Source organism: Pteropus alecto, unplaced genomic scaffold (genome assembly GCF_000325575.1).
Source record: "Pteropus alecto unplaced genomic scaffold, ASM32557v1 scaffold61, whole genome shotgun sequence".
NCBI classification, from domain to species: Eukaryota; Metazoa; Chordata; class Mammalia; order Chiroptera; family Pteropodidae; genus Pteropus; species Pteropus alecto.
This window is the reverse complement of record NW_006434835.1, coordinates 16,116,240-16,124,448: the sequence shown is the minus strand read 5'-3', so window position 1 is coordinate 16,124,448 and position 8,209 is coordinate 16,116,240.

Genomic DNA, 8,209 nt, shown 5'->3' with positions numbered 1-8,209 from the left:
GAACATCACTGGATTCTGCTGGGCTTGTTGACATGCCGGAGATGCTGCATTCTCTTCAAATGACTCAGAAGTAAAAACTAATAGACTAGCATTCTTTTCCAAGTCTCCCTGTCTAGCTCCCAGAGGTTCCACCCTGGGACTATTGATGTCAAAGCACTCTAACCGAGCCTATTTCCTCAGGGGAGAAGGAGAAAGCAGCCATTTACAAATAGAGAAAGAAAACAGAGGAACACAGAATATACTGAGTCGAGGCCTTCTCCTGCCATTCAAGGCAACTCTCAGAAAGGAGAGGGTTCCTTGTAAAGGCTAATTCCCAAGACAAATCAAGGGGTTAGGAGAAAACCCAGGCTACACTTTTTCTTAGTCACGGAGTTGGGGAACTGAAGCTGTTCCTAACTATATCTACAGGGTGTCTGGGTGCTACAAAGACAAGAGGAAAATTTCAGACTCAGTTAATTTTGCTTGTCCATTCTTAAGTTCCAGCTCAGCTCCATGGTTGTAGGTGTAGACTTGGGTGGTGTAGACTGCCCTGAGCAATTCTGAGAAGAGACTAGGACCCTTGTAGCCCTACCCATTTATCATACATGGGATAGAGGATCATTCTACAAAGAGATCCTGCATACCCTTCCCCCAGGTTCTCTACATGTTAACATTTTACCATGTGCTAGTTATCTATTGCTATAAAACAAATCCCTCCAACTTAGTGTTTTAAAAGTGTTATCCCCATTTCTGTGGGATGAGAATTCAGGAAGAGCTCGGCTGGGTGGTTCTAGCTCAAGGTTTCTCATGTGATTTCAGTCAGATGGTGGTTGGAGCTTAAACAGCAGGGACTGGCGAGACAGCCCTCTTTCCTCGTGCTGTCTCACAGCCAGCTTTCTTATTACATGGTGGCTTCAGGGTAGTTGGATTACTTATATGATAGTTGAAGTGCGAGTATGATTAGTGAGTAAAAGAAAAGCTGCATCCCTTTTTATAACCTAGCTCAGACATCTCTTCTGCTCTATCCTATTGGATGAAAAAAATCACAAAGTTGACCTCATATCAAGGGGAGGGAATATAGATGCCCCACCCCACACCTCTCGATAGGAGGAATATCCAAGTCTCATAATAAGAGCACGCGAATGGGAGATGGTTGAAATCACCGTTGGAAAAGACAATCTGCCACACCCTGTCCTTTGTTGACACTCAATGCAAAAGGTACTCATCCCCTCCCTCAAGACTTTCAAGTCTCACTCCATGACAGCAACAACTTGAAGTCCAGGATATCATCTAACTCAGGTCCCGATTCCTTTGGGTATAACTCCTTGAGTACCAGTACTCTTGATCTGAAGACTTGTGAAGTAAAGAAACGCATCATCTGCCTCGTACACACCCAGCATGCACTAGTGGCACAGACATAGGATAATTGCTATGGATACCACCATTTCAAAAAGGAGGAAACAAGGAGGTTCACACAGCAGTTATTGGTTCACAGTAATTCTGAAATCCGGCCAAGCCCATGTTGCTGCCAGGTCATGGTTAGAGCTTGGATTCACTGTCATTTGTTTATATTGGTGTCGACATGGATTTTTTTTCCCCCTTATGGGTTATAATCCTTCCCTATGATTATTTGTTTTGATGTTCAATTTATCACAGATTTGACCAGTGGAAGGAACTTTAAGCTCTTGTGTCCTTTGGATTTGTCCCCATCATTTTTGAACATTTCCTCGCTTTCTGGCACAAACTGTTCCAGGCTCATCTTGTACCTTCCATGCCTCAGCCTTCAAATTGGCCATTCAGCAGGGAGCTATGGGTCCTCCTGACTTTTTGACATTCTTTTTTCCATTCTCCCTTGCTCCCTAAATCTACCCTTAAACATTATTTATTTCCAGGAATCCCATCCCATTTTTCTGCCTCCTCCCTCCATGCACACTCTGAGTGGCCTCATCTATTCTCACAACTTCTGGATCTATATCTCCATCCCAATCAGCTCTCCCAACAGTCAGGTCTGTATATATAATTTCTCTCTAGATATTTCCAACCCTATGTCCCATAGGCCCCTCAAACTCAGTGGGCTTAAACTTGTTTACCTTTCCCTATTATTGTTGATTGTATCATTATCCTAGAAAAACCTGAGAGTGATCCTAACCCTTGCCTTCTTTCCACCTCCCTGCACTGGAACAGTTCTCCAATACTATCAACTCTACTTTTAAGTGTCTCTCAGATCTGTTCCCCTTCTTTATCTCCATCACATTTACCATCTCTTTCCTGGGTTATGGCAGAGCCTCCTACCTGGTCCCTCTGCCTCCAGTCTCTGATTCATCTTCAATCACATTGCTAGAAGGCTCTTTCTAGAAGATACATCCTGTTACGTAAATCCTATGCTTAAATCCCTATGGCTGTCGTTCTCGACCTGGCTGATGCAGCTTCTGAGCATGAAGGATTCGTGTAAGGAAACAGAGTAAAAAAGCTATAGAATAGTTACCTCTTCCTCCAGGCCAAACTTTATGTAGAGATTCAGAAAAGCAACATTTTAAAACATTAAAACCAACAGACATATGATGAAGTAGAATGCAAGAGTCACATGATTTTAAAGACTGGATGTTTAAAGAGAGTTTGAACTCAAGGCGCCTCCATGCTTGTACTATTCATTGCCTTTCAGGGTACTTTTGTGGAAAGTTTGAGAAACACTAGTTAAAAAAATAAAAATTCAGACTCCTTCACATGGTAGACAAGCTGTTATAATCTGGTTCTTACTAACCATTTTCACTCTACCTTCCATTCCTATTATACCCTCCCAACCTTATTACCTCTCCCCATATATGTCAGCCACAAAGAGCAAGCCCTTGTAGTTGGCCACGCAAGCAGTTGTTTCGTGTCCTAGCCTGCATGTGGGGTTTGCCCTGCTTGGAATCTCTCCTTTATCTTCATTAGGCAAACTCTTACTCATTCTCCAAGACCAGCTTCAGGGTCACCTCCTCTCTGACACTGTCATGGACCTCTCCCAGAGAGTCGATACATTCTCTTTAGTACCAGATACAATTTTACCGTGGTCCCCCATTGCCTTGTATTATCACGCTGTTCACATCTCTCCCCACCAGAAGTCCTCACACTCTAAGACCATATCTTATTTACCTTTGTATTCTTAACACCTCATGTAGGATGAAAAATAGCCAAGCAAGTTAAAAACAATCTGGCCTTTCTGCACTTTTCCTGGGGTAAGCCAGATGGTGGAGGGTGCATAAGAAAGTTGGTTAACTCTGGCTGGTGAAGGTTCAGATTCTAGATTGCGACATGCGGGGCTGTCCGTACCTGGGTGCGAAGTGGAGGCAGCGGGGAGCTGTGGTGCTGGTAACTGTTACCAACGGTGTTCATTATTCATTGGCAACTAGCTAAAAGTGGAACAGGGAACTCGAATAGGACTGATTTCCACATATAGGAAACCTTTGACATGGTTTTAAAATTTACAAGGGACCTGTATAAGCAATATGTAATTTGGCTGAGGAGTGAATTTTAATCACACAACTTGAAGCAGACGAGTCCTTATCTAGAGAGGTGATCTAACCCTCTACCCTGCTGGAGCTGCACAAGCATTGGGTCCATACTTCCTGGCTATGTGATCTTGAGCTTTGGTTTTTCTCATTTGTTGTCGTGATGGTTAAATGAGATAATGTACAAAAAATGCCTAGCAGTGTCTGATATATAGTAAATGACCAAGAAATGGTAACTATCAATAGTAACAAAAACTCTCATTAGAGTCAAGAGGTCACTTGATTTTCCTTCTCAATTATAACTTGTTACATTATATAGGAGCAAATATGCAAATTTAGAATTTGCAAAGGCCTTAAGACAAACCTCCTGTGAACATTAGTGACATATTACATCCAGAATGAATGGCAATTCTAGACAAGTGGCTTAGATTGCAAAATGTTACCCTGTTTTCTGTGAAAGGCACCCACCATGTTGTTCAGGTGGGTGATAAAGGCTTGGATTAACTTAGATGAATTCGAGGTGTCCTAGTGATCACCAGCTCAAACGTCAAGGGCCACTTCAAGCAAAGGCAGCATCAGACAAAGGTTAGGAGCATGGGTTAAGGAGCTACATGAACTTGAAATACTAAATCTGTCAATTACTAGCTCTACAGCAAGCTATTTAACTCAGTTTCTTCATCTGTAAAGTGAGGATAATAATAGTAAAAACCTGAGAGAGTTCATATAAAGATGAAATGGATCATGTTTATCAGGTGCTTAGGACAACGCTTGGCATGTTGTGGGCATTTAATAAACACTATCAGCTATTATTTTTATTTAAAAGGTGAAATGTTACATTCTTTGTAGAGGCCTTCCTAAGCAGGTAAAGTTCATTGTTACTGTGGCACTTTTAGTTGTCTGTTTCTCACAGTGTTTCTTATTAATAAAGGGGAAACTAGCATTTATTCAGCATCTAGTACAGCCAGGCCTGAAATACATACCATTTCCTGTAACCTCTCTGGTCACCTTCTGAGGTTGGTATCATTTCCATTTTCACAATAAAAGGAAAGACGCCCAGTGAGGTTAACTCATTACCTAAGATCACACACCAAGTGAATAGCAGAAACAGGGTTTAAATCTAAAGTCAATACCAAAATCCAAACTTATTCTATTATCTCGTGCTTCTTACATTTCTGTATTATAATTATTTTGTCAATATGTCTTTTCACAAAATGCAAGGGCTGAACTTGATTCATTTTTGTAGAATGTAGCATATGCTTGGCAGATATTCCATCAGCATACATTAAATGGAAGGTGGAAGACTCACGTAAGTAAACCTAAACTAGAGTTTCCAGACAAATGCAAGATGCCAAGTCAAATTTAAATTTTAGGTAATCAACAAATAATTTTTCAGAATAAGTATGACAGACACTATTTGAGACATATCTACACTAAAAATACTAAAAATTATTTGTTGTCTGAAGTTCAAATTTAATAGAGCATCCTGTATTTTTATTTGCTAGTTTACAACCTTAACCTAAACCCTGAGATTGCCCTTGGAAGGGATTGCTTCCCCAGGGGTTCTCCTGGTAGGAAAAGGGCTGCTCTGGCCCCTCACTCACGTTCAAGGCTGAGCTGATCCTGAGCTGCTCTGGAGGCTGGGATTGAGGCCATATTAACCTAGACAAAGCTTCCTTTCTTGGGCCTTACCTGTTTGTCTAAGTTAGGTCAGCTTGGCACCTTTAAGTCAAAGAAGTAGACACTGATGAGCTTAAAGCACCATCTGGAGGTCTTTTTGGGTACTACTGTGGTCAAGGGCCATCTCAGGGACCCAGGACTTTGGGGAGCAGAGAAAGGCCGATCAAGGCAAGAGAGACAGGGTAGAAGAGGAGGCCAGTGTGGAGATGAGTAAGGGAAGATACACCTTCCTGGAATTTTCAGTTTACAGCTGCTGCTCTGGCTGCCTGGGAACTGAAGACATTCACTCTCTGAAGGAGGTCATTGCTTACTTAGGGCTTCACTTTCCCAGGACCCTGTGTCTTAACAGCTGCTCCTTGCTGATGGCCAGGCCTTGCAGTTGGCTGCATCATTTTACATTCATTCCCACCAGTAGTGTATGATGGTTCCAATTTTCCATGTCCTTTTTGACACTTATCTGACTTTTTGATTATAACCATCATAGTGTGTGTGGAATGAAATCTCATTATGGTTTTGATTTGCATCTTCCTAATGACATGATTTTGAGCTTCTTTTCATGCATTTATTGGCCATTTGTAGATCATCTTTGGAAAAATGTCCATTCATATATTTTGCCTATTTTTAATTGAGTTATTTATCTTTTTATTATTGAGTCATAAAAGTTGTTTATATATTCCTGATACAAATCACTTATCAGATCCATGATATGCAAATATTTTCTTCCATTCTATGAGTTTCTTCATAGTGTCCTTTGAAGCACAAATGTTTTTAATTTTGATGAAGTCAAATTGATATATTTTTTCTTTTGTTGCTCATGTTTTTTTCTGTCATATCTATGAATTCATTGCCAAATCCAAGGTCATGAAGATTTCCCCCTATGTTTTTTCTAAGAGTTTTCTACTTTTAGCTCTCACATATAAGTCTTTGATCCCTTTTGAGTTAATTTTTATATACGGTGTGAGGTAAAGTTCCAATTTCAGTCTTTTGCATGTGGATATACAGTTGTCCAAACACCATTTATTGAAGACACTATTTTTCCCCATTAAATTATCTTGGCATCTTGGTCAAAAATTACTTGACCATAGACACTTGAGTTTTTTAATGGACTCTCAGTTCTACTCAATTGGTCTATGTGTCTGCCCTTATGCTAGTACAACCTAGTCCTGCCTTGATTAATGTTGCTTCATAGCAGCTTTTAAAACCAGGACATGTGATCTCTTCAACTTTATCTGTCTCTCTCTCCAGTTTTTGGGGCAGCAATTTGCCCTGAGTCCTCCTCTCTTATAGATCCAAGAATCATTGTTGCTTTTTCAGTCTGTTCAGTTTTTTGCTTGTTGTTAGGATGGAGCAGAGAGTTCCAAACTTTCCAAACTCTTTGCGTGCAGAACAGAAAACTGGCACATATATTTTATTGTATACTCAAAGTTTACTGTTACGCTCAAAGTAAAGCATTTGAATTGAGAAAAAAACATACATCCTTAGTGTTTTACTGGAAAAACACTGACCCTTTACAGATGCATATTTGCTTACTCCTTCAAATAGTTTTCTCAAATTTTGCTTATAACCATAATGTTCACTCTCCCTTCCCCAATTGAGTATCGTGAGGTCTTCTTTCTCCTTCCTGGGTTTTAAGACGCGCCTCCTCCTCATTGGCCATAAGGCAGTTAATTCCTGGAGAGGAACTTAGTTTACATCCATGGATATAAGAAAGTCTATACTTTTGATTGTTAAGAAACAGATACGACAGTCATCAAGTTGCCACTTGGTGAGATGAGAGCTTAACCTTCTCCCTTCCCGCATACAGAGTCTCAGTAAGTGCCGAAACTTAATTTTAAATCCTGCATCTGTGGTCTTTTTTTCCTGCAACATTTTACCATAGTTGTGGCAGGACGTGGCACAACATAGACCCCGATGATGGTGGCAGATGAGTCCTGAGCACACATAGGGTAAGACCCACTGAGGTTTTATTTTCCAGGCATCTTCTTACCTCCCCTCTGCCACTGAGAGGTGCTGTGGTCCAGCTCCACCCCTGGGGTGTTTTTAGTTCAAAAAGTTTTGCCAGATAGGGTAGGCATCATAAACTGAGCTACTTCTCCCTACCTCAATTTTTCCCATATGATTTCTTAAAATGCTTGAATGTCTTGTTTCACCATTAGACTAGATCAAGGGTTTTCAAGGTTGGTGCTACTGACATTCTGAATTGGACAATTCTTTATTGTGTGTGTGTGGGGGGGGGGGTGGCGAGGGTGTCGTCTTGTGCACTGTTGGATATTTAGCAGCATCTCTGACCTCTACCCACTAGATTCAAGTAGTGCCCCACTTCCCAGTTTTGACAACCAAAAATTGTGTTCAAATATCGTCAAATGTCTCGTGGGGGACAAAATCGTTCCTGGTTGAGAATCACTGGGCTAAACTGACTTAATAAGTTATTTTAGCTCAAGGGTTTAGAAGAGAGCTCCCACCCTTGCTCAGATCATGTTAAAACATTATGAACCCCAATCCATTGAATTTGTTTAAGACATGGAACTGGCATAGCAGAGATGTCCAAAATTACAATTTTGTCTTGATAGTCCCCATGATCATGATGTGAAAAATTGAGAGTTACAAAAGAAAGGCAAAATCATTTCATAGCTTCCCATACAGATACCCAGGAGAAATTACAAAACCATCTTATGGACATCAAGTAAAGACTATGAAGTGCTCCCAAAGCACGAGCTCAAATTCTCACAATTGAGAAAAGATACCAGCCCTGACTGTCCACCAGACCGCATGAGGGAGAATTTAACTATAAAAGCCTCGCCATTGGAAAATGGAATGTCTGAATAAACCCCAGCAACCGCCACAATAACATGCGGCGCCTAGTCCTAAAACATCCTTGGTGCTGCCTCCAGATCTCCTCTCCTGTGGACACCAGCACATCCTCTGCTGGACCATGAGAGGGGGCTTCCTCCTTAAGGCCCTGCCACTGAAGTCTCCTTTCCTCAGGCCTCAGAACTCTGTGGTCCTCCCCTAAAAATTTGTTGTTCCTCAGCGCCTTCGGCTTCCACAGCAGTAAAGGGAGC